Raw genomic sequence first — 27,391 nt, 5'->3', positions numbered from 1 at the left:
GTATTCGAGCCAAGAACAAGAAAGTTAACATATACACAGATTCCCGTTATGCATTCGGAGTTGTACACGACTTCGGAGTCCTGTGGCAAGAGAGAGGTTTTTTAACTTCCCACGATGCCAAGATACAGCACGGTCCCCTCATTCAAGCTCTGTTAGAAGCAATACATTTGCCAACCGGCATAGCCATCATGAAGTGTAAGGCACATACGAAAGTCACAGATACCATTTCCCAGGGTAACGACCTGGCAGATCGAACAGCCAAACATACAGCACAGACTCATACTCATACTACTGATATGACAAAGACAGTAGTTCCAACACATTGTATGACAGTTAGGGATCCCGCACTAGATGTAATTGACATACAGACACATGCTACCCCAGATGAAATCAAGAAATGGACAGAACTAGGAGGGATCCAGACAGAACAGGGATGGATGACGAAGGGAAAAGCCACTTGGTTTCTCCCCGACTCTATGGTTCAAGTTATCATTAACACAGCACATAGTCCTGCACATTTAGGAGAGAAAGCTATGTTAGACAGTATTCAAAACCTTTGGTTCAATAAGCATTTACGAGCAGCAGCAAAACAGAAAGTGCGTACTTGCATGATCTGTTGTCAGTTCAACCCAGGTAAAGGCATTCCCGTAGAGCAAGGTGGATTTCATCCTCCTGATCACCCCTTTGAAGTCCTCCAGATGGATTATATCCAGATGGAACGTTGTCGAGGATTCAAGTATGTCCTCGTAGTTGTATGTGCACTTTCCCGATGGACAGAAGCATATCCAGTCCCAGATTATACTGCCGTGACCACTGCCAAGCAGTTGGTTCGCGAATTTTTCCCGAGGTTTGGTTTGCCTCGTGTCGTGTATTCAGATAACGGACAGCCATTCTCGTCCGAGCTCATGAAGCAAGTTTCCCTTTTGTTAGGTTATCAGTGGAAATTCCACTGTGTTCGGCATCCCGAAGCAGCTGGATTAGTCGAGAGACACAATCAGACTCTGAAAACACGTCTTGCCAAGGTCTGTGCAGAAAAAGGAGTAGACTGGATAGTAGCTCTTCCAGTTCCCCTCTTCTATATGCGAATGGTAGCCCATTCTAGAACAGGGCTATCCCCGTATGAGGTGGTTTTTGGCCGGCCACCGAATATGTGGGGGACGCCTCTGCCTCGTAAAATAACTGATGTTGACAGTAATATGCTGACAGATTACCTTGCTTCCTTGATGTCTGCACTACAATCATGTCGTTCACAGGTTGCGGCAGCCTTCCCAGACAACACCGAGGTGAAACCACATGAACTGGTTCCAGGAGATGTCGTCGTAGTCCGGAATTTCGATCGATCAAGCCCTCTGGAGCCCCGTTGGAAGGAGCCGAAGATCGTTTTGTTAACAACCAGGACTGCAGTGAAACTAGAGGGGAGGAAAGGCTGGGTTCATTCCAGCCATGTTAAGCGATTCCATGGACTTCCGCCAAAAACTGATTCCCAGGACTTTCACATTCCAGAGACTGATACTAAACTCCCCCTGGTAGAGAAAACTCCGTCCCAGGAGTACAAATTAAAGTTGAGGTCTAGTAAGTCAGACAGTTTAATTGTTTAAGTCCCCCCTGGGTGAAGCGGTTAGACGGGTTCCTGACATGTACAAGCTAGACCCCCATAATGAGAGAGAGAGACAGGAGATCAAGAAACAGAAATATTGCAAGAATCTGCGAAGCAGATGTATCGTTACTTTACTTATCATGTTCTTTCTGAGTCTTACGATTATATGCCTAAGCTATATGTTACATGTATATTTTCCTATACAAGCCCACTCTTCTTTCAATGACACTGCAGACCACACCTCTAGTGATCTGCCCCCGCACGAACTTTCTTACCGACTTGCACTGCGTAACAATTCTTTCATCCGTATGTTACATCATTCTCACCAGACCAGCAATGCTACTAATTGCTGGGTATGTGGCCGACTCCCTCCCTACCAGAAAATTACGGGAGCCTTGCCTCTTTTTCCTTATCAGTTTACACATAATGGTTCATGTGGTGCATGGTTTACATTAATGTCCTCGCTAGACAGTAAGTCTGATGTTTCCCAAGGTAATTGGATATGGGGAGACCTGAACACAGTTATGAATAAGGCATGTTTCCCTGACAAGGAGGGTCTTCCCCAAATGACAGGTACTGATCTAGAAAACGAAGTATATGGATTAGGTAATTTTACACTTAACCTCATGATTTTGAATGTCCAGTCAGAAACCAGTTCGAACTCACCTTCAATTACAGTTTTGCCAGTGAAAGGTGACCTATGCGTTAGAAAGAATGGTTCAGTACATTTAGGACACAGCGATTGTAATACAGTTATTGAATTCAGTGATAAAGGCAAGTCTACATTCAAAGCTTCCCGACATTCCTATTTCATTTGTGGTCATACAGCTTACATACGTTTACCTCCAGACTGGGATGGTACTTGTTATATTGCATTCCTATTGCCACCTATTTTTCTAGCCCCACCTGATTACCATAGAAATTCCCATCTCATTCATGTTAGACCCAAGAGAGATCTCCCAATTGTCGATTATACTGAAACAACATGGGAACAATACACAGATTTCAATAAAGGATTCTTTCCCTATTTAGGAACTGTCTCAAACAGTAAACTGATACGTAGATTTACCAGAACCCTTGAAGCTGTAGTGAATGAAACTACTTTTGCCCTAGGTAACTTAACAGAGGAGCAGTCTGCTATGAGACTTGTCGTTCTTCAAAATCGTCTCGTCCTTGACGTCATCCTGGCAGATAGGGGCGGGGCTTGTAGAGTCATCGGATCCAGTTGTTGTGTTTTCATTCCAAATAATGCACCGTCAGTATACAGAGCCATAACTCGGCTCCACAAGATTGCTAGTCAGATACACCAGAATCCAGGCACCTGGACCTGGTCCGGTTGGCTCTGGAGCGTGTTGTCCGCCTGGGGATGGAAAGTCCTATCCTTCCTTGGAATAGCCCTACTCATAGTATTCAGTTGTTGCCTATGTCTACAATGTGGGCCAGCGATTTGCGGCTTGTGCGCCACATCATGTATTCCCCGTCCAAGTCCACGTTCTCGTGCTCGAATGAAAAAAGATGAGCAAATGATGTTATATGAACAGATAGATGGACTCATGAAAATCGATATATCCTGAAGGGTCCGTAGGGGACAAGGAGGGAATGAGGTAATTGAAATTTTTATGGTCAAGTATGTCCCCTAACGTGTACCCCAACGTCTCCATGTACGTGCTTAAAGTACATGTAATTTCCCTCCATGACCGAATATGAAGACGCAAATACATTTGCGTCCAACGTTAACATGTCCTCTTTCAGATCCACCATGAATGGATCGATAATTCAGTTCCTAACCATACCATGCCAACGTCTTTACATGGTACACTTTTACGTTTTTCCTGGCTCTGCCGAGCTAGGCCCTGATTTCTGTCTCCGAGCCCTTTCTGCCTTCTGCCTCTGAAAGCTGCAGCATGGACACGTATCCCTGACCTCTGCCTTACTTCCTGCTAAGCGAAGCGGTGCCTGGCTCAACCTGGCCTGCCTGCCAAAACCGTATTTTGCCTTCAAGTTATCTGTTCAGCCTCCTCGGAAATACATTCCTGTCTAGTGATTTAGGTAAACACCTCCCCGGCTGCAGAGCAAAGAGCAAGCCTTCCTGCCTCCATGCAAGTAATTTAGAGTTCCCGTTGCCATAGTAGGCCCATGGCCAAGCACGTAGACATGTAGACACATATGCACGCACTAGCATTCAGTATAGAATAGCCTCTGCCCGAGAGACCTTTTACTCCAGATAATACATCCTCCAAACATAAGATACCAGATATGTTATAGGTCCAGGTCGTTCTGACATCCCAGACTTCTGTCTCCTCTACTAGTGTTAAAGTTCTCCCCAGTTACCACATCTATGTCACGTCATGCTAGCTGCGCGCGCATCCGCACTTTTCTGCTGATTCTGCAACTTTCTCTATGCACCCACCCACATGTGACGATTCTTGTGACGTTCCTCTGACATGTACAGTGCACGCCTTCGTGTACGCCTATTTTCACGCCTCCTATTACGCACATGTGTTCTTATCTCACTCTTTTTCACCTGTTACGCCTACTGTATTGGATTCAATTATGTTACTTTACTATATATAATGTGTAATGTTAATAAAACATTGACTATCCCTTCCCGAACCCTAGTGGTGACGGAACATGATCTCCAACCTCGAGGTTTTCTAATAAACCCCGTAAAACTCAGATACCACGGACTCTGCCTCTCATTTTTATGAGCTGTCTTGTAATGATAATTATACGGAAAAACTGACCAGGTAATTTTATTTACCACAATATCTCAAATTAATTGATCCCTTCTCAAAATTACCCCATCCACATTGAAACCCCTCAAAGCCCGCTGGGCACAATGGATAGGCTCTCTAGAGGAGAAGGATTGGAGGGACGCTTTGATGGCCCCCCAGGACGCTCACCATATCGGCCAGGCTCCGTCTCATCCAAATCTATTATCTCCACTGAGCATATCTTACCCGGGTGTGGCTGCACAAAGCGGGATTCCTCCCAACTCCACAATGCCCATGTTGTGGGACGGAGCCAGCCGATTTTTATCATATAGTCTGATCCTGCGCCATCCTCTCTAAATACTTGGCATCGATTGTGTCTGAACTGAGTGGCGGGCTGGGGTCGGAGGACCCTCTTAGTCCTCTTGCCCTTCTCCTGAGGTGACGGAAGAGATGGATGGCTTGAGAGCTGGCAAACTGTTTCTCGAACCTGCTATTATGGTCGCCAAACAGGACATTGCAGCAGCCTGGAAGGACTCGACATCTCCCTCTATCGCAAAATGGCGTAGGGGTGTAGACTGGTGCGCCACTCAAGAAAAAGCTGTAAATGAAGCAAGAGGTTGTCTGACCAAGCATGAACATGTATGGGGCAAATGGATGGGATGGCTGGGCTGAGTATCCACAAAAGTGTAGGGGAGAAATGGGAAGCATTGCTGGGTTCATCTTTCAACTGACCAGAGGAAGGGGAAAACCTGTAAATGCATTGTGGTACACTATATGTCACAGTGAGGCACTGTTCACCTTGTTGCTTAAAATACCAATAAAATTGTTAAGAAAATACTGTATATGGAGGCGTGCGAGTTATAATGATTTGAAGATATTGCGTAAATTATCAATTTAATGTATAAGTTAAAAAATTTAAATACTTCTGTTCTTTGTACTTAAAGAAGAATACAGGTATATAAATTTAAAGGTGGTGCTTAAATTATGAATGTAATGTATAAATATAAGTGAAGAATTTTTAGTGTTTGTGAATTTTAAGTTTGGTTTGTAAAGAAAGAATAAATAAAGTTTTCCTAACTTTAACAAAGGTTCAACCTTTGATTTTTTCATGTAATTTCAATGCATTTTAAATTTTTATTAAAAACATTTTTGAAATTGCAGAATTTACTGTTGATTAGTGGAGTGTTATTAAGTGGAGTTTGGTACAGTACAGTGGAGGAGAGTGTCATAAAGTGTACTGTCATAGAGTATAGTATCGTAGAGTGGAGAAGAGTGTTGTGTGGAGTATAGTAGAATGTGGTACAGTGGAGTGGCGTACACTGAAATAGCGTTGAGTATAGTGGTGTAGAGTGAAGTGGCGTAGAGTGGAGTGTTGTATAGTGCAAAGTGGTACAGTGGAGTGGAGCACAGTGGAGTGGCGTAGAGTGGAATAGTGTAAAGTGTGCTGTGAAGCGGGTTAGATTGAAGTGGCGTTCATTAGAGTAGCACAGAGTGGGGTGGCATAAAGTGTAGTGTGGAATAATGTAACAGCATACAGTGGCGTGAGGTTCAGTGTAGTGGCATACAGTACAATAGCTTAGAGTGAAGTGGTGTGGAGTGGAATAGCGTACAGTGCGGTGTCATACAGTGGAGTGTCATAGATTGTAGTGGCATAGAGTGGAACAGTGTACAGTGGAGTGGCATAGAGTAGAATAGAGAAGAGTGGAGTGGTGAGAGTGGAGTTGCATATAGTCGAATAGCTTAGAGTGGAGTAGCGTAGAGGGGACTAGCATAGAGTGCAGTGGCATTGAGTGGAGTGGTGTAGAGTGGAGTGGCATAGAATGGAGTGGAGTGGAGTAGAGTCGAGAGGCAAAGAGTGCCGTGGTGTGCAGTAGAGTGGTGTACAGTGAAATACCGTATATTAGAGTGGCATACAGTGGAATGACAAAGAGTGGAATATCACAAAGTTGAATGCCGTACAGTGGAGTTGCGTAAACTAGAATAGGGTAGAGGGGATTGATGTACAATATAGTGGTGTACAATGCAGTGGCGTACAGTGTAGTGTGGATGAGTGGATAAGCATACAGAGGAATAGCATAGAGTGGAGTGGAGTACAGTGGAATGTTCTAGAGTCAACTGGCGTAGAGTGGAGCAGGGTACAGTGGAATAGTGTAGAATAGAGCGGTGTGGAGTGGAGTGGCATACACTGGCGTGGCATGCAGTGGAATAGTGTACCCTGGAGTGTGGTAGAGTGGAGTGGCATATATTGGAGTGTTGTAGTGTTGAATAGAGGACAGTGGAGTGGCGTAGAGTGGAATAGCATGGAGTGTAGTATCAAGAGAGGAGCTGCGAACAGTGGAATATCGTAGAGGGGACTATCATAGAGTGCAGTGGCATACATGGAGGAGCATAGACCGGAGTGATGTAGAGTGGAACAGCATAGAGTGGAGTGGTGTACAGTGGAGTGGGGTAGACTAGAGTGGCATTGAGTGCAGTGGCATACAGTGGAATACCATATATTAGAGTTCCATACAGTGGAGTGGCATAGAGTGGAATAGTTTAGAGTTGAGTGCCATACAGTGGAATAGTGTAGAGTGGATGCACGCACAATGTTGTGGTGTACAGTGCAGTGGCGTATAGTGAAGTGTGTTAGAGTGGACTGGCGTATTGTGGAATAGCGTAGGGCCGAGTGGTGTACAGTGGACTGGTATAGAGTAGAGATGTGCACAGTGGAGTGTTCTAGAGTTGACAGGCGTAGAGTGGAGTGTGGTACAGTGTAGTGGCATTTAGTGGAATAGCATACATTAGAGTGGCGTGACATACACCAGAGTGGCATGCAGTGGAATAGTGTACACTGGAGTGTTCAGCGGAGTGATGTAGAGTGGAGTGGGGTAGAGTAGAATGGTGTACAGTGGATTAGCGTATAGTGGAGTGGGGAAGTATAGTGGAGTGACAAAGAGTGGAGTTGCGTAGAGTGTAATAGCATAGAGGGGAGTGATATAAGCAGGGGCGAATTTTGCGGATCTCGCGTTCGCGAATTTTGCGGATTTGCGAACTCGCAATCCGCAAAATCCGCGAATTCCCGCGAATTTGCGGATTTTTTTTTTGTGTGTTCGCAATTGTTTCTGCCAGTTCGCGAGGATTTGGTACTAGTTCGCAATTGCGAACTTACTTGTCGGCTCGCAACGGTCGCGACTATGTTGTTTCTACGTCTGGTTCATCATCACAGCCTCCCAGCACCCTCTGTTTTACCACTGGCACCCTCTCTTTGACCCATGCCACCCTCTGTTACATCAATGCCACCCTCTGGTTCATCATCACTGTAGAAGATGGGGGGGAAAAGCAAGCCCACCTGCCCTGCTTGAACTGACATGAATTAATTTGGGGTTAGTTTATTAACAACACCTGCCCTGCCCCAACTGACAATAATGAATTAGGGGCTAATTAATGTGTCACTGAAAGAATTTAAAGTTCCAGCCTGGCACCTGCTTGTCTGCTCCTTTAGCTGTAAATCAGGACCTTTGTGGCATACAGTTAAGGTCAGAGCAGGGTCACACAATAGTTGCAAGCAGGCAACCGAATTCTGGAGGGCCCCCTCAGGAAGCACTACAAAGAATCGTTACAAATCATGAGGTTGACCTTTTGCACCTGCTCATTGCTTTTGCTTTTGCTGAAATCGTTTTTCGTTTTTTTTCGCGCTATTCGCGGGGCGCGGCGTCGTGCGAAACCGACCGCGGAAGCCGCCAATTCGTGCGAATGAGCATTTTATTTTTTTGCGGCTTGTTGTTTCGCGAGTTTTTTTGCAGTATTCGCGAGCCGCTTGCAGCGCAACACGCGAATTTACCCCAAGGTCGAGTACGGGCGCGGCCATTTTTTTTGTGTGACGTATTTCCGTTTCCGCCCGCTATGTATAATCTCGCGCAGTAAGCGCATTGCGAGTAGAGGTTCGCACGAGATCGCGCGGGAAATCTAGAGGTTCGCACGAGATCGCGAGGAAAATCTCGCGCGAACTTACTTTCGCGCTCGTGAACGGGCGCCGGCCATCTTGTTTTTCATTCATTTCCTGTGTCTGGGCATGGTGTTTAATCCTCTTGGTATCTTTGCCATCCTTTGCTTGTTTTCAGTTTTTTTTTTACGATTTTGCTTCTTATCTATCCCTCTCTTTTCCTAGCTGTATATTTTTGTCTTTTCTGCTATTTTTCTTTACTTTTAAACTACTTTTTTAAACTCTTTTCTTTTCTTCTTCCCTATCCTATTCTTTCTTAATTTTCTACTTCTTCCTACCTTACCTGCCCAGACCATGGTCAAGCCAGGCGCCGTGAAGCTGCCCAGGCACTTGAGGGCCGCAGCGGCGGCGGGGAGTAGTGCTGGACCCAGTGGCAGGACAGCATGCGGGAGATTGAGGGGGGAGCAGGTGACGCGACGGGAGATATTCAGCCCGGAGGAAGTGGGCGCGCTGGTCTACTTCGTCCAGCGCCGCCTGCCCAGGACCATCGCGGGAGGCGGCAGGATCGCGGCCGGCGGCTACAACATGCGGGAGCGCCGGAAGCGGTGGGAGAAGGTGTGCTGGGCCATATCCCACCTCTACGGGGTCCAGCGCACCTACAGCCAGGTCACCCATCGCTGGACCGACCTCCTGGACCGCGAGCGCGACCTGCTGGACCAGCTCGGCTTGGAGATCCCCGGGCTTGGTGAGTAGTAGTAGCCATTTAATCACTCACTACTATGATGTTTTCTCCTGCTCTGTGTTGTTGTATTGCAAATATTTGTTTTTTACATGGAGCAAGCCAATAATGCCGCTGATGACGATTACATTGTAGTTAAATTATATTTCAAAATCTTCTGTGCATTTCAGGTGCACTGCTCTCCTTCTCAGTGGCGTTGCTACTATGCTTATTTGTTTTCTATTTCGTGGTCTCATTGGCCTGAGTAACTATTATGTATGAGTGTACTTTACAGAACTGCGTAATGCTAGACACTAGGGGGCAGATTACATTTACAAGCCCCTTGCGCCACGTTTACGTTGCCTTGCGTGACGCAACAGCGGCGTAAACGTGCCGCATCCCTGCGAGTCATTTACAGCATGACGCATCTAGGGAGATGCGTCACGTTATAAAGCCATGGGCCTGCACCACAATGGGTGCGTTCCTAGTACGCAGGGTGGGCGGTCCAGCGGCTGTGCGCCTCGCAAAATTGCCTGCGTGAAATCTACAAGATTTAACGCAGGCACTTCTGCGACGCTGCTACGTCAATTCAATTCCTTATGTCTGCTCGAAGCAGGCGAAAGGACTGACACAGCATGTTAAGTATTGGGTGGCCCTGAGCATTACTGGAGTTGCATTGCGTTGGCGACGTGACTCCAGCGATGCGCCGCTCTTACGTGACGAGATGCGTCACGCAAGTGCCTACCCTTGCGCCAGGGCGCGCCGCATTGTAAATGAGGCACATCTGCTGTGTCGCAAGGGTAGTTTTCCGTGACGCATTTGATCTGGCGCATCTCTGGAGATGCGCCAGAACGCGTAAGTAAGTATGCCCCTAAGGGGCAGAATTGCAATTACCGTCGCATCCCTGCAAAGTAGCAGGGATGCGCCATTAATTGTGCGGCCCGCTACCACCACCAAACATGGTGCGCCGTATTTGCAATGCGGCGCACCATGGGCCCAAAACGTCACCGAAGCTTTACTGCTGGAGTTGCGTCGCAACGATGGCGCAGCTCCATCAATGCTCTGGGGTACCCTATCTCCCCAATGCTGGGTCAAGCCGTACGTCTGCTTCAAGCAGGTGCAGGGTTTGTGTGACGCATCATTGTCCTAAAGGTGACTGATTGATATTTTGTAGATTTCCCTCAGCCACTATTAGGATGTGTTCCAGCGCAGGAATGCCCTTCCTTGCGCCGGAACGCCCCCTGATGGCGCAGGGCTTTATAACGGGATGCATCTCCCAAATGCGTCACGTTGTTATAATATTATACGCCGCACCATGGCGCCCTTTTTTGTTTAGCTGCTGCGTCACAAAAGTCACGCAAGAACGGCGCAAAAGAGCCGCAAGGGCTTAAATCTGCCCCTTCCTTTGTACCCCTGACAATAAGAAAAATAGTGGCGGTGGATTGATAGTTTGACTATTTAAATGACTGGTAATGTAGCAGGCAACTGTTAGTGTTGTCACTGATCTGACTGAAATCACAATGGAGTTTGTCTGTCACTTTGCGTCTTGCCTGCGGACTGCTGCCTGCCAGTCCTAGGTGAACGTTTCAGTACTTTGTTTAGTGAGTTACGTGACTTTCGAAGTCACAGGTCCGCAAATAAATGAAAACTAACCATAATCAATATAATTTCGCGGAAATATTTTGTTATTGTTCTTTTGAAATGTTTGATTTGGTTGACATTGACAAGCAACAATCATCCATGTTTTCTGTTCTTTCTTTCATGTTGTACGTCAGCTCCCCCCAGGGGCGAGAGGAGGACACAGGAGCAGCAGGCGGCGGATGCTGTTCAACAGGGCCAGGATCGGGCAGGCGAGGGCTCCTCTGCTGGCCCCAGTAAGTTTTCATTTTAGACTAGTACCTATTTTTCCTAGCGTTCCTCATTTGACTTTTTTCAAAATTGTCTTTGCTCTTCTTGTAGACTGTATCTAAATTCTTATCCTGCCTCTACTATGACTCCCTGTGGTATTACTAGATTATTCTTATTAGTCTGTCTGTGTAGCTAACTAAGATTGCACGGTTGGCGAAACTCCCATGATTCTAGTCAGCAATAGCTCTATCAACTTAGTGCAGTCCTCTGGGATTGTCCATAATGTCTTTTGAAGTGTTCTATCTGGACTCATGCTTGCAAAAATTGCAAAACCTTTCGCTCAGTCACTCTAGTCTGGACCAAAAAACACAGATTGTATTTAAGTTTAAAAGCTTTATTAAAAGTAAACACATTTATTAAAATGAAGTCATAATAAAACTAAACGTTTAACTGATAATGGAAAAGTGGTTAGTGCTGACGATTAATTGAAGACATTTCTTGTGGTCCAGCCGAGCTCTCACCTGGTTTCAACTTGATCTTGTTGTTAGAAGTCCATCTTCTGTCTGTGTGGAGAAAAATGGTGCGTGTTAAAAAAACAGCCTTCATCAGTTGTGCCAAAAAGTGCAGCAAGACAACCTTCCCTGGAAAAAGGGACATTTTTTTTAACTTTAACGTAGACAGTCACAAATTACATTGTTTTCACATGTCTTCATTCCTAGACCAAAGACTAGTGAGTGCTTTATTCTAACATTCTTAAATGTACTTTGTAGGTGGAACATCTGGTGGCGGGGCCAGTGTGGAGGTGGTGGTGCTCGACACGGAGGCGGAGGGCGATTCTTCAGGGGAGGAGGCGGCGGCTGTGAGAGTTGAGACGGTGGTGGTGGCGGCCAGAGGTAAGCTCTTATATATTCCTTACTTATTGAGATTGAAGACTAGCTGGGAAGGCAAGAATATGAGATGCATGGCTGGGTGAATGATGAAGCAATGATGGGTGGAAGGACAACAGCCTGGGTGGGTGACACAGAAACTGTATGTGTCCATATACCTGGATCATGCTACTATCTGACTCTTAGATAGCATATGTGTATCTAGAGCAGGGGTACTCATAGTACGGCCCGCGGGCCGGTGGTGGCCCGGCAAGCCTTCCTTGGCGGTGCGCAGACCTTGCAGACAATCACTGCTCCCACGGCCCCCACAGAGCAGAGGCTTTTTTGTATTTCACCTGTTAGCGCCCCTGCATCTCCACTCTGACAATCACTGCTCCCCCGGCCCCCACAGAGCAGAGTGGAGATGCAAGGCCACAAAGAGGTGAAATAGAACAAAGCCTCTGCTCTGTGGGGCCGGGCAAGCAGTGATTGTCAGGGTGGAGAAGCAGGGGCGCTACAACAAACAAAGCCTCAATAATATGTTAATGGTCTTTTAAAGACCTGTTAAGTACTTTGGTGTTGTTGTCTGTGTGTGCGCGTTGAGAAGGCGGTCTCAACCCGGGCTGAAGGCTGACACAGATAGACACACACATAGTGAGATGACAGAGGGGGAGGGAGAGGGAGGGCAGGAGGGAGAGAGAGATGGAGGGAGGGCAGGAGGGAGAGCAGGAGGGAGAGAGATGTATGTAAATGCTGGGTCTGGTGGCTCAGTGGATGAGGGCATCTGCTGCAGGGACCTGTGTGCAACCTCAGGGTCACAAGTTATCGTTTTGCTTTAGCCCCGCCCCCTCTGACTCCGCCCCCACCAGTGCGGCCCTCGGCCCCAAACTACACTGTAAATGTAGCCCCTGAGAGAAAGTTTGTGAGTACCCATGATCTAGAGAGAGTAGACGGTCAGTGGATGAACTAAGTGTAACTTTGAAGAGCATGTAACACTGCACCCGCACGTCCGTTCCAGTGTAGGAAAGGCAAGGAAAAGAACTTTTAATTTTGTCCAAATACTACCATAAATAGTAGCAGTAGTTTGTATTGCAAGCACTGCATAGATCCGGTTATTACGGTGGCCACTCCCTACCTCTCTTAATAAGTTTAGTAGTACTCAGTCATTCATGTGTGGATGTATCACTGGTCACTCAATAAAAAGCAAAGCACCTAAAGTCATCCCATATATAAGCAAAAACATCCCATGTGAAGTGATAGATAATCAGATTATTTATCTTCTTCAATTTTCCATTTCTAGTACTCATTTCCACTGTAGGGTGAAAGTTAAATTAATTAAGCAGTAGCCCTTGAGTTGTAACAGAGTATTCTCAGTGCCACCCGTAATAGAAAAGTAAGAGCTTCACCACCTGCATGTACTGGACGGGTACAGTAACGCAACGCAAGTCTAGGTCACTCCTCATGGCGTGCGTCTCTTTTTCTCGGGTGCAAGTTTACTGCGCTGGCATTATGCCGGCTTGCAGAAAATAACGTACCAATTTTCCAAAACAAGAGATAAGAAGAAGAATAAGACTGGTGTACTTTCATAGTCGACTCCAATGGAAGTCCACAGTGCTCGTAGAATTTGTTCCTTAAACTCCCACTAATGTTAGAGCAAGGATGAAGAAGTGTGAGGTTAGATAGATACTGGCCTCAATAGTTATGTAATGCGCTTGCAAGTTGCTAGTTGTACTGCAACACAAATTTCTGCTGAATGATTGAGTTAATCTTAAAGAGCATTGGTTACAGACTATGTCTTTCTTTCTTCATATAGATGCTCCTTCCAAACGAACAAGGAGGAAGGAGCTGGCTAGAGCGGCCCGGCAACGGAGGATCGAGGCCACTGTTGCGGAATATCGGCGGCTGGTGGCCCTGGAGGACGAGGAAAGTGTGCAGTCGACAACAACAACAACGTCGTCTGCATCGGCCTCCGTGGCCCCACGGGCTGCCACCCAGCACAGTGGTCCACCCAGACTGAGCCGGGCTGCCAAAGGCAAACGCCACCGCCGAGCAGCAAGGCTGCCTCTCACAGGCATTGCACCTGCAAGGCAGTGAAGGCACGCCTGTGCCGCACTACCCGGATGGTGTCCCGCCTTCAGCAGGAGCTCGCCTTGCTCCGCGAGGAGCATGATGCCCTGGCCCAAAAAGTTAACAGCATCCACCCATAGTGTCCCTTACCCCTTTTTTAGAGACTTTTGGGGGGTGGGAATTGGGAGTTGGGTTTTTGGGGACTTTTGAAGGACAATCGTTGGGGTTAGGGAGGGTCTTGCGGGAGATTATTTTGTTAGGGATATAAATATACTTTTTCAAACTTTATCTGAGCATACCTGTTTTTTACTGCTTGCCTGGTGGGTGGGGGTTTAACGTTGACTGTTTTCCTGAAAGTTTAGTTCCATTTTCTTCCTTTAAGTGTAAATGCCCAAATGTTTTCAACACTAAGTGCCTCTCACAGACTAAGTGAAGTGAATCCAAGAGTCCTAGGACTTTAGTAGTACTACCTTCAGTCTCTCGTCTCTCGTACTAATACTCCATTATACCCCCAAACCACCAAACGCTTATCTTACCTGTAATTTGTGTTTGAAAGTAGGGCTAGACCCAGGGCTGGCTCCACGGGAAACACCGAATAAGGTTGGCAATCTTGGTCGGATAAAATTTCCTCATAGCGGTGGTACTAGTGGTGTGACACAGTGGCAGTTGCATGCCTATGAAAAAAAAGAAAATGAAATCTGGTTTGTCCTCCTGAGCAATTCAACGGTACAACTGAGAATATAGCAGGTGACAGAAGTACAGTAGAGCAGTGCCACATTGTAGCCTAACAAATGGTAAAGTATAACTACTAATTCGGTTGAAGTTCTTTCACATTAGCAATGGTTCTTTGTCAAGCAGAGTAAGAATATATCCTCGGATTTCTTCACCAGCCTGTTGCTATCACCTTATCCTCCCCAGCAAGTGTGTGGATTTATTGCTGTAATAATAATTTAGTCACACATCAATCAAAACCACACAGCCCGGGGGAAGAGGGTTAGGGTTTGAAAAATGGATGGGTACGGGGGTTTTTGGGAAAGGTTTTGGGAGACAAGAAAAAATAGCACAGCATAGACAAACAATTGTGAACATAAACAAATCTTTGGGTACAAACCTATCCATCAATCTTTGAAAGTGCATGCACTACTGCATGCATGTCAGTGAAAAGTAAGTAGTACATTCGACAACTGTGGAAAGAAAGAATGCAACAGTACAGGGCCTGTGTGGAATTATTGATAACGATATTCAACATAAGGTCTCTGTAGCCAGATACCCGAGAGCCTTGCTGGTCACTATAAATCCATTCACAACAACACTCAATGGGGTTGGTCTGGAAGGTGTCAGGTTTACTCCCCGTGATCCAGTTGATGCAAATATGGTTCCACCTCCAAATGTCACCAACACCCAGAAGTGTAAACACAGGGTGTTCGAGCCATTAGGCGGGGGAGAAAAATAACAAACTAAAATAAAAAATGTGGGATGGGTAAAGGTAGGGTCAGCAGGGAAAGGATACCTGTAACAGAAGACAAGACAGGCATCAGTGAAGTGCTGTCCTAACATACAAGGCTACTCTCATATAGTCTCACTAAATAACCAAGGAAGTATACAAGTACCTGAGCACCAAGAAAACATGACCTTGGATAGGAAATACTATAGCCCTTCTGCCACAATCTGTGAGGAAGGCCTAAGAAACACATAAACATATAGTTAACGAACACACTCCTGTCGCACCAAACACACTCGCGTTATACTAAGACATCAAACCCACTACTCACAACATACCACAAACATGGTAGAGGACTCAATGTACAAAGGGGGTTCCAAATAGTCAAAGCAAAGATGTATGGTCCAACAAAAAGGAAGAGGGAAACGGTAGTGTGTAGGAAGCAAGAACTACAACACTGCGCTCTCTAAGTAATGACCCAGTAGAGAATCTTTGGTGAAGGTCAAACAGAAAAACGTAGTTGCGACCACCACTGAATTCTGCCAACAACACACCCCACGGTGCACTACACAAAGAGAACTGGGGTAGCCTGTAGTTACCTCACTACATGCCCAGTTATGGAGGTCCTTTGAAATACACAGTTATACAACGGAGACGCGTAGTTGTCCTTACTACCGCGCTCCGTTTTAATAGTACAAAAACGATCCACGATGTGAACGGTAACACATGGTATAGACCGCCACTGTGCTCCGCCACACACAATTCAACCAAACAGGAATTCAGCAAAGGTAGAATTCTGTTAGAAAACAGTCACAGAACCTCCCTTAACAATCCGTTCAGGCAGTAATCAGCTGACCGCACGGGCGGCCGAAGAGTTTAGAGCGGCTTTACCTGAAGACGCGTGAAGTCCGTCTACCGCCAAGGACAGAACACGGAAGCGCTCCCCACTGAGCCTCAGGGGGGGGGGGGGGGAAGGTGATAGTCCACAGGAGACACGATAGAAAAGCATGCAGAGCGTCCGCTCTCATGCCGGTGCAGAACAGAAACCAGAATAACGCGCAACAGGAAGCGCGTCTGTTCCCCAGATAAACTTCCTGCAAGTCTCCCGCCTACTCATGGGAAATGTAGTTTCATAGTACGGTAGGCGCTTAGGGGCTGCGTAACCTGACAGAAGGTATAGTAGATAGAAAAGGAGAAATTGCTTTTTTTCTAGGTGTCCCCTCACTCACCAGGGTTGCCCCTTGGTGACATGCTTCATCATTGGGGCCATCCCAGTCCTCTACGGCCTGGGGCGTGCTGCGACTTGCGAATTACGTAGGAGCACTTACAAATGACTATGTGTGGTGCAGATGTGATAGTGGAGTGGACTAAGTGATGTGTTAAGGGATCAATTTAGAAGCCGAGAGAGAGCCAAGAAATGCAGTCACAGTCAGAGAAAAAGGCAAGGGATACTGTATCTATGTGGTTGTAGTGGTCCTGTTGGAAGTGGTAAGTAAGTTGCCTGCAGAAAAAAAATCCTCCTATTAGCGGCACTCCTCCATTGCAGCCGACGCTTCGTCCATCGATGTTGGTCACCAGAAGACACCCTGTAAAAAAAAGCACAGCATAGACAAACAATTGAACATAAACAATTCTTTGGGTACAAACCTATCCATCAATCTTTGAAAGTGCATGCACTACTGCATGCATGTCAGTGAAAAGTAAGTAGTACATTCGACAACTGTGGAAGAAAGAATGCAACAGTAAAGGGCCTATGTGTAAATTATTGATAACGATATTCAACATAAGGTCTCTGTAGCCAGATACCCGAGAGCCTTGCTGGTCACTATAAATCCATTCACAACAACACTCAGTGGGGTTGGTCTGGAAGGTATAGTAGATAGAAAAGGAGAAATTGCTTTTTTTCTAGGTGTCCCCTCACTCACCAGGGTTGCCCCTTGGTGACATGCTTCATCATTGGGGCCATCCCAGTCCTCTACGGCCTGGGGCGTGCTGCGACTTGCGAATTAAGTAGGAGCACTTACAAATGACTATGTGTGGTGCAGATGTGATAGTGGAGTGGACTAAGTGATGTGTTAAGGGATCAATTTAGAAGCCGAGAGAGAGCCAAGAAATGCAGTCACAGTCAGAGAAAAAGGCAAGGGATACTGTATCTATGTGGTTGTAGTGGTCCTGTTGGAAGTGGTAAGTAAGTTGCCTGCAGAAAAAAAATCCTCCTATTAGCGGCACTCCTCCATTGCAGCCGACGCTTCGTCCATCGATGTTGGTCACCAGAAGACACCCTGTCCACTGCCTGCCTGATGCTGAATTGTGGCTCGCTACTGTGAAGCCTGACTCCATCCTTTTTTCCCCATTGCAGAGACTGAAACCCGGCCTGTAATTATTCAACGAAAAACAGGAAGTGATATAATATTACAACACCACTGATAAATAAATATAAGGTATGTAGGCTGTGGAGTGCAAAAAGTCACAATTTGATTTTCCTAGTAGACAGTACAATATTTTTGAAAGTGCGTACTCTGAGTCACCTTTTGAAGGATAAATAAGTATGGGCAAATTAATGTAGCGGATCTTGCCCCTCAAGCTAGGTGTACTGTAAACTGTGTTTTAGAACAAAATTAGATCTTCCTAGCAGTGCTCCCACCCAGACCCTTACTAAAGCCAGTCGCAAAAATGTAGAAGACCCCCAATCAAATCTCAAAAAACGAGGCCTAGCAGAAAACTGGTGACAAAACTTACTTTGAAAGTAAAAGTAGGCCGAAGTACCCCCTTCCTAATTACCCATTACCCACCGTGGATTGCATTCAAACCACTTGCAAGCAACCAAGCAAAAGTAGCCATAGCCAGCATCGCTCCAAGACTCGAAATCCCCCCCACTCAAACACATGCAATAGAAATACTGCTAACCCTAACGAACCCTAAGTTAAGAATAGTGGCAAAGGCTTTCTTTAACTATGCCAAATCCCCCCTTTCCCACCATGGATTTTCTTCAAATGACTTGCAACCAAAATTACACATTCTCACGAGTGCTCTAAGACCCCAGAACTCAGTTGGAAAAATCTAGAACACCCCGAAACACATGCAATCCTGCTGCTAGGGCTAACCCTAACGAACCCTAAGTTACAAAAAGTGCCAAAACTAAAGGCTTTTCCGCGCGGATTTTGTCCCAACCACTTCTACCCGGTATTAGACCTTCCCAGGAATGCCCCAAGACCCGGCAACCCACCCGCCAAGAAGCATAACACCCCCAAACAGGCCAAAAGCAAAATCTCATACTTGCAATATTTCTGGGCCTTCGGTCCAAACGCGCTGCGTAGCTAGGCCATAAGTCGGGGTTGGCACGACGGATTTCCTGAAAAGCAAATGCAATCAAGATTAGAGTGTCCCAGCAATGCTCCCAGACCACGAAACTCGCCCACAAACAGACGGAACCCCCCCTAAGAGCACCTCAAAGGCAAGCAAGTCATCAAAAACACAAAAAAAATTCCGCCTGGGATTTGGTCCAAAACACTTTTATCCGGTATTAGAGCTTCCCAGCAATGGCCCCAGAGCCGTCAACCCAGGAGAAAACGAGTAGAAGACCCCCAAACAGCCAAAGAGCAAAAGTACAAAAATGGGGACTTAGTCAATTTTTCACAAATTTCCCAAATCACTCCGCGCGCGCTCTGCAGCTAGGCCCTAAGTCCCCTCTGCCACCATGGATTTGCTTCAAACCTCTTGCAAAGTAAAGTATATATAGCCAGCAGTGCTCCCAGACCACGAAACTCACCCACAAACACCAGGAAGCCCCCCAAACAGGCCCCCGAAAACGCTACATAGAGCAAAATGTCAGAAATAGCCCAAAAAAAAATCGGCCTGGATTTTGTCCCAACCACTTCTACCCGGTATTAGACCTTCCCAGGAATGCCCCAAGACCCGGCAACCCACCCGCCAAGAAGCATAACACCCCCAAACAGGCCAAAAGCAAAATCTCATACTTGCAATATTTCTGGGCCTTCGGTCCAAACGCACTGCGTAGCTAGGCCATAAGTCGGGGTTGCCACGACGGATTTCCTGAAAAGCAAATGCAATCAAGATTAGAGTGTCTCAGCAATGCTCCCAGACCACGAAACTCACCCACAAACAGACGGAACCCCCCCTAAGAGCACCTCAAAGGCAAGCAAGTCATCAAAAACACAAAAAAAATTCCGCCTGGGATTTGGTCCAAAACACTTTTATCCGGTATTAGAGCTTCCCAGCAATGGCCCCAGAGCCGTCAACCCAGGAGAAAACGAGTAGAAGACCCCCAAACAGCCAAAGAGCAAAAGTACAAAAATGGGGACTTAGTCAATTTTTCACAAATTTCCCAAATCACTCCGCGCGCGCTCTGCAGCTAGGCCCTAAGTCCCCTCTGCCACCATGGATTTGCTTCAAACCTCTTGCAAAGTAAAGTATATATAGCCAGCAGTGCTCCCAGACCACGAAACTCACCCACAAACACCAGGAAGCCCCCCAAACAGGCCCCCGAAAACGCTACATAGAGCAAAATGTCAGAAATAGCCCAAAAAAAAATCGGCCTGGATTTTGTCCCAACCACTTCTACCCGGTATTAGACCTTCCCAGGAATGCCCCAAGACCCGGCAACCCACCCGCCAAGAAGCATAACACCCCCAAACAGGCCAAAAGCAAAATCTCATACTTGCAATATTTCTGGGCCTTCGGTCCAAACGCGCTGCGTAGCTAGGCCATAAGTCGGGGTTGGCACGACGGATTTCCTGAAAAGCAAATGCAATCAAGATTAGAGTGTCCCAGCAATGCTCCCAGACCACGAAACTCACCCACAAACAGACGGAACCCCCCCTAAGAGCACCTCAAAGGCAAGCAAGTCATCAAAAACACAAAAAATTTTCCGCCTGGGATTTGGTCCAAAACACTTTTATCCGGTATTAGAGCTTCCCAGCAATGGCCCCAGAGCCGTCAACCCAGGAGAAAACGAGTAGAAGACCCCCAAACAGCCAAAGAGCAAAAGTACAAAAATGGGGACTTAGTAAGCATGGGCGAATTTTGCGAATCTCGCGTTCGCGAATTTTGCGGATTTGCGAACTCGCAATCCGCAAAATCCGCGAATTCTCACGAATTTGCGGATTTTTTTTTTTTGTGTTCGCCCGTGTTTCTGCCAGTTCGCGAGGGTTTTTACAATTTCGCAATTTGCGAACTTACCTGTCGGGTCGCAAGTTTTGCGAACTTGTTGTTTCTACGTGTCCAGCCTGTTTGGGACACTCTTCTTCATCACTGCCACTCTCTGTCACCACTGTCACTCTCTGACTACTCATGCCACCCTCTGGCCCACCCATGCCACCCTCTGTTTCATCACCACACCCTCTGGTTGTCCAGTGTACATTATTTTCGGCAAAGCAAAGCACACCTTCCCTGCCTCAAGTGACCTGAATTAATTTGGGGCTGATTAATGTGTCACAGAATATTTTTTTAGCTGGCACCTGCTTCCTTAGTGCGCCCTGATTAGTGATCTTTTTCACTTGCTAAGTGCTTTCATTGTTGCAAAATTAGTTACAACACCTGCCCTGCCCCAACTGACAATAATGAATTAGGGGCTGATTAATGGATTTTAACTTCCAGCCTGGCTCCCTTAGCTGTAATTCAGGACCTTTGTGGCATATGTGTAACTATTCTGAGGTTCAGAGCAGGGTCACATAATAGTTGCAACTGCCAACTGAACTCTGGAGGGGCCCCTCAGGAAGCACTACAGGAAATGGCTACTAATGATGAGCCTGAACTTTTGAACCTGGTAAGTAGTTTCAGTTTTGCTAAGATCGTATTTCTGCAATTTAGCACTTATTCGCGGGGCGCGAAGTTGTACTGGGAAGCCGCGAACTCACGCGAACAGTGCGAGCAGTGCGAGCAAAATCCGCTGCTCGCGGATTTGCGGATTTTGCGGGAGATTCGCGAATCTCGCGGATTGCGAATTTCCCGAAAATCCGCAAAATCCGCGAGCGAAACGGATTTTCCGCCCATACCTAGGACTTAGTCAATTTTTCACAAATTTCCCAAATCACTCCGCGCGCGCTCTGCAGCTAGGCCCTAAGTCCCCTCTGCCACCATGGATTTGCTTCAAACCTCTTGCAAAGTAAAGTATATATAGCCAGCAGTGCTCCCAGACCACGAAACTCACCCACAAACACCAGGAAGCCCCCCAAACAGGCCCCCGAAAACGCTACATAGAGCAAAATGTCAAAAATAGCCAAAAAAAAAATCGGCCTGGATTTTGTCCCAACCACTTCTACCCGGTATTAGACCTTCCCAGGAATGCCCCAAGACCCGGCAACCTACCCGCCAAGAAGCATAACACCCCCAAACAGGCCAAAAGCAAAATCTCATACTTGCAATATTTCTGGGCCTTCGGTCCAAACGCGCTGCGTAGCTAGGCCATAAGTCGGGGTTGCCACGACGGATTTCCTGAAAAGCAAATGCAATCAAGATTAGAGTGTCCCAACAGTGCTCCCAGACCACGAAACTCACCCACAAACACCAGGAAGCCCCCCAAACAGGCCCCCGAAAACGCTACATAGAGCAAAATGTCAGAAATAGCCCAAAAAAAAAATCGGCCTGGATTTTGTCCCAACCACTTCTACCCGGTATTAGACCTTCCCAGGAATGCCCCAAGACCCGTCAACCCACCCGCCAAGAAGCATAACACCCCCAAACAGGCCAAAAGCAAAATCTCATACTTGCAATATTTCTGGGCCTTCGGTCCAAACGCACTGCGTAGCTAGGCCATAAGTCGGGGTTGCCACGACGGATTTCCTGAAAAGCAAATGCAATCAAGATTAGAGTGTCCCAGCAGTGCTCCCAGACCACGAAACTCACCCACAAACACCAGGAAGCCCCCCAAACAGGCCCCCGAAAACGCAACATAGAGCAAAATGTCAGAAATAGACAAAAAAAAAATCGGCCTGGATTTTGTCCCAACCACTTCTACCCGGTATTAGACCTTCCCAGGAATGCCCCAAGACCCGTCAACCCACCCGCCAAGAAGCATAACACCCCCAAACAGGCCAAAAGCAAAATCTCATACTTGCAATATTTCTGGGCCTTCGGTCCAAACGCACTGCGTAGCTAGGCCATAAGTCGGGGTTGCCACGACGGATTTCCTGAAAAGCAAATGCAATCAAGATTAGAGTGTCCCAGCAGTGCTCCCAGACCACGAAACTCACCCACAAACACCAGGAAGCCCCCCAAACAGGCCCCCGAAAACGCTACATAGAGCAAAATGTCAGAAATAGCCAAAAAAAAATCGGCCTGGATTTTGTCCCAACCACTTCTACCCGGTATTAGACCTTCCCAGGAATGCCCCAAGACCCGGCAACCCACCCGCCAAGAAGCATAACACCCCCAAACAGGCCAAAAGCAAAATCTCATACTTGCAATATTTCTGGGCCTTCGGTCCAAACGCACTGCGTAGCTAGGCCATAAGTCGGGGTTGCCACGACGGATTTCCTGAAAAGCAAATGCAATCAAGATTAGAGTGTCCCAGCAGTGCTCCCAGACCACGAAACTCACCCACAAACACCAGGAAGCCCCCCAAACAGGACCCCCGAAAACGCTACATAGAGCAAAATGTCAGAAATAGCCAAAAAAAAAATCGGCCTGGATTTTGTCCCAACCACTTCTACCCGGTATTAGACCTTCCCAGGAATGCCCCAAGACCCGGCAACCCACCCGCCAAGAAGCATAACACCCCCAAACAGGCCAAAAGCAAAATCTCATACTTGCAATATTTCTGGGCCTTCGGTCCAAACGCGCTGCGTAGCTAGGCCATAAGTCGGGGTTGGCACGACGGATTTCCTGAAAAGCAAATGCAATCAAGATTAGAGTGTCCCAGCAATGCTCCCAGACCACGAAACTCACCCACAAACAGACGGAACCCCCCCTAAGAGCACCTCAAAGGCAAGCAAGTCATCAAAAACACAAAAAATTTTCCGCCTCGGATTTGGTCCTAACCACTTTTAGTGCTTCCCAGCAATGGCCCCAGACCCGTCAACTCACCTGCAAAGAGGTAGAACAACACCCCCACAAGTGCTGAGTCTTTCTTCATTGGGCGTAAACCAGCCTTCTGCTTTGATGGAAATAGGAGTCTGGAGGAGGAGGATAGAGGAGCATGTTCTTCTGAACTTGTGAACCTGAGGAATGCAGACTGCGGCACCTTCAAATCAATTAGCAAACAAGTGAAGACAGTTCTGCTGATGGGCTTGTTTTTGTGATTATCTGATTAAAGTTTGAATTATATTAACTGTGCACAACAAAGAAAGACAGACACACAGGAATAAAAGTGAATAAGGATGAAAAAGAAAGTGATTGATTCGTTGTCTCATTTTCAGGGCTCGAAGTCGGTATCACGGTCCAGGAATAAGAATAAGGCTTCGTCATCATACTCTGCGAATTCAGGCAGGGTGAGCTCAGTGTCACCTGACAGAGTAGAAATTCCCTCATCTATGTTGCTGGCCACCTCCTCTTCATCCGGCACGCTCTCTCGTACTCTGAAATCTGGTGGTATGAGGTGCTGATTCATCTTGATCATTGTTAACCTCTCCACATTTTTGGGCGAGAGGCGGCTCCGTTTGGGAGTTACAATCCCACCAGCCGCACTGAAAACCCGTTCAGAAGACACGCTTGCGAGTGGGCAAGACAAGTAGTTTAAAGCCAGGTTGGTGAGCTGTGGCCACAATTCTTTTTTCCCATGCCAATACGCCAATGGGTCAGAATTAACATAGACCTCTGTTGAGTCATTCAGATAGTCCTTCACCATCGACTCAAGGTCCTCATCCAAGGTTCCTCCACTTTGCTTAGCTCTTGCTGTGCCTCTGACCTTTTGAGAACCAAACCCACGCAGAGCTAGCCAATCCTCTTCAGCCTCCAATGTTTCTGTTGTCTTTCGTGCAGATGATCCGGTTGCCGGTGTCTTTAACGGCTGAGAGGTCACTTGTGCCACAGCCACAGGTGCAGAAGTGGATTGTTTTGACTGGGGATGGCCTGCTGATGTACTGCCATTTCCTTCAATTTCCAGCCGTTCTGTTTCAAACTTCTTGGCTGACAAAGCTAGCCAACGTTTGTACTTTGGAACATGTTCATCATCAAAAGGAAAGAATGCTTGGCCTGCCAGCGCCTTTTTGTAGCGTGGATCCAGAATAGTAGCACAAATGTAATGCTGTTCTGAGTGGATCTTTTTAAGACGTTCATCACCTTGTAGGAGCTCTAATAATTGCTCAGCCAGAAGCAAAGAGTCTTGGTTTTTGTCATCTTTTCTAAACACAGAACACACCTCCTTCAGTTGGTCCTCCAGCATGTACAACAATGGGATAGCTTTTCCCAAATTAGAGTCCTCCTTGCTGACTGCACGCGTGAAGAACTCAAAAGGACGAAGCATGCGTGTCAGGCTTTCAACTATGTTCCATTGCGGCCCACCCATCCTCAGCTCCTCTATACCCTCTTTAAAGAAATATTGATCGAGTTCCGTATACTGCTCATACAGACGCTCAAGCATGTAGAAGGTTGAGTTCCAACGTGTTACCACCTCCTGGATGAGTGCTTTCACTGGCATTTGACGTTGATATAGCAGGCTCCTCAGCTGCTTCCGGGCCTTAAAAGAATGCCTGAAATGCTTGCACATTTTTCGGCAGGTCTCCAATACACTGTACGCTGCACTGCCTTTATTACCCAAGAATGTTTGGACAACCAGGTTTATACAGTGCGCCAAACACGGCACTCTGAAATAGTAACCGTCCCTCATGGCCTTAACTATATTGGCGCCATTGTCCGTGGAAACATAACCAACCTTGCGTTTTAGTGGGGACAGCCAGTTAAGGACCTTTGGGTTAAAGACATCCAAAATGTTTTCTGCTGTGTGACGTTTCTCCAAACCAAACATGGCTAGTGTTGCATGTTTCCGATCACCTTTAAAAACAATGTTAGTGTCAACACCTGAGTTTAGCTTTGCTTTAGCCCCTGAAAAAGAGACCCAGTGTGCAGTGATGCACATGTAATCAGCGCCTGCGCCACTGGTCCACATGTCTGTTGTCAGATGTATAGTGTGAACAGCACTATTCTGCAAAGCTGCCCCAATCACCTTCAGAACATCTTCATGTAGTGCTGGAACCGCAACTCGGGCAAAATAGAACCGGCTAGGAACCTTCCATTTAGGGCAGAGCGCTGTCACTAATTCTAGAAAACCAACCCCTTCTACAAAAGAAAAAGGGAGAAGGTCCAGAGCTAGCATTTTAGCCAGCTTAGTGTTATACAGACGAGTCATTGGGTGGTTGCATTCATATTGCGCTTCTGTAAACAACATCTTTTTAATGTTGCCCTGGACCAAGGATTTACGGGATGATGATGATCTCTTCGACCCAGTTACGCTCGCTGATGAACTTTTCCGCATTGATGTCTCACTCTCTCCCACACTCTTAGTGTGGCTCCCATGGGGTGTGCTGCTGACAGGGGAACTGGGTGTAAGTGAAGTGTTTGAATCGTCTTCCACCTCCTCGTCATCACCAGATGAAAAAACAACGTTTTCATTGCGTGCAATTCCCGCTTCCTTGATCGTGTGTAGGTGCGCAAACCATTGGACATCGTGCGTTCTCCTAAGATGACCTCTCTGGCCTCCGGTACCATAGTTGGAACCCAACTTACCACGACTAACTCGAAGCTTACAAATGCTACAAATGGCTACGTTTTCATTTTTTGGGCAAACACTAAAGAAGTCCCAAACTGGAGACTTGAAATGTCTTCGGGGGCCGGAGGAGGCGGCGATACTGGTGGTGGTGGTCCTGCTGCTAATGCCAGATGAAGTGGAGGATGTGGATTGCCGAACTTCAGTACGTTTTGCACTTTCACCACCACGAATTGAGGTCGAGGACGAGGTGGGTACCTTCTTGCGAGGAAGAAATATGGAAGCGGTAGGTTTTGGTGTACTACTTAACTCCAAATCTAATGATTCCATTTCCATTGCCTCCTCGCCGACATCATCATCACGCTCAGCAGCTTCTCGGGATAGGGTCAAAATGTCTCAGTGCTGCATGCCCGGTGGGGCTGCAGTGACCTTTGTGATGACTGGCTCGTCGTCATCGTGAGAGGCTTCATCACCAGCAGTATCTGTCACTTCTTGTTGAGCCTCATCACACTCCATAGGTTTGAGTTTTTGGACGACCTTCCTTTTACGCTTAGGTACCGGTGTCAGATCATGGTGTGCCTCACTGTCAGACCGCAGTTGTGGTTCCCAAGACAGATCACTTGCATCAGAACGAGGTGGGCTTGAAGAAGATGTAGACACCCCCCTTGATCTTTTCCTTGCTAGGGATGTGGAAGACAATGAATGATCATCAGGAGGAGTGGCTTCCAATGATACCTCGGCTTCATTGTCGATTTCCAAATGTGCCCCTACTTCGGGAGGAACAACTATTGTGGGCACTTGTGAACCTCCATGCACCTTTGCTTGCGCATCTCCTTTTGCTGCCTCTCCTTCCACATGTACTTGGGCGTGTACTTGCACATGGTGTTGCTGTTGCGGCTGTGGTTGTTCAACACTTGTCAGATGAGTTACAACAACCTGTGTTGATTCAGGGACATTGCTGCTACTTTCTTGCGATGAGCCAACATCACTGGTCGATGGTGATTGGAGAAGTACACTGACTGCCTCTGAAGCACTCAAGGGCTTTGACTTAAGTTGGCGTGGTGGTGGAGGCACTGAACCCAATGGAGCAGGGGTGCTGCTCCCAGCTTGGTCCCCAGCAGATCCTGCTGCTGCAGGCTTACTTTTTTTTTTGCTCCCAAAAAACGTGGCGGGTGGCACACCAGCCTCCTTGGTAACTTGCTTCTTCTGCTCCTTACTAGCAACTTTCTTGCTAGAGGAGCTACGGAGAACTTTCTTTGGGGGCGGGGCCACCTTCTTCAGAGCAGGTCAGACAGCAGGCCGCAGTTGCACGAATTGTAGAGTTGTCTGAGGCCAGACGTGACGTCGCGTGACGTTATGCTGCACACACACACCGCTGCAGGACTTCTTCCTGGCACTGGTGGTTCTCTTGAGTCTTGTGCACCTAAAAAAATGGAAGACAGAGGAACATCAGTTCAGTTATAGAGCACAAAAAAATCGAAAAACACTGCAAAATCAGCACAATCCCAATCCATCCATGCCCTCCATAATGTTTAAATTCAAGACAACCCACAGA

This window comes from Lissotriton vulgaris, chromosome 10 (assembly GCF_964263255.1).
Source record: "Lissotriton vulgaris chromosome 10, aLisVul1.2, whole genome shotgun sequence".
NCBI classification, from domain to species: Eukaryota; Metazoa; Chordata; class Amphibia; order Caudata; family Salamandridae; genus Lissotriton; species Lissotriton vulgaris.
The sequence above is the reverse complement of the archived record's forward strand: the minus strand, read 5'-3'. Positions refer to the sequence as shown.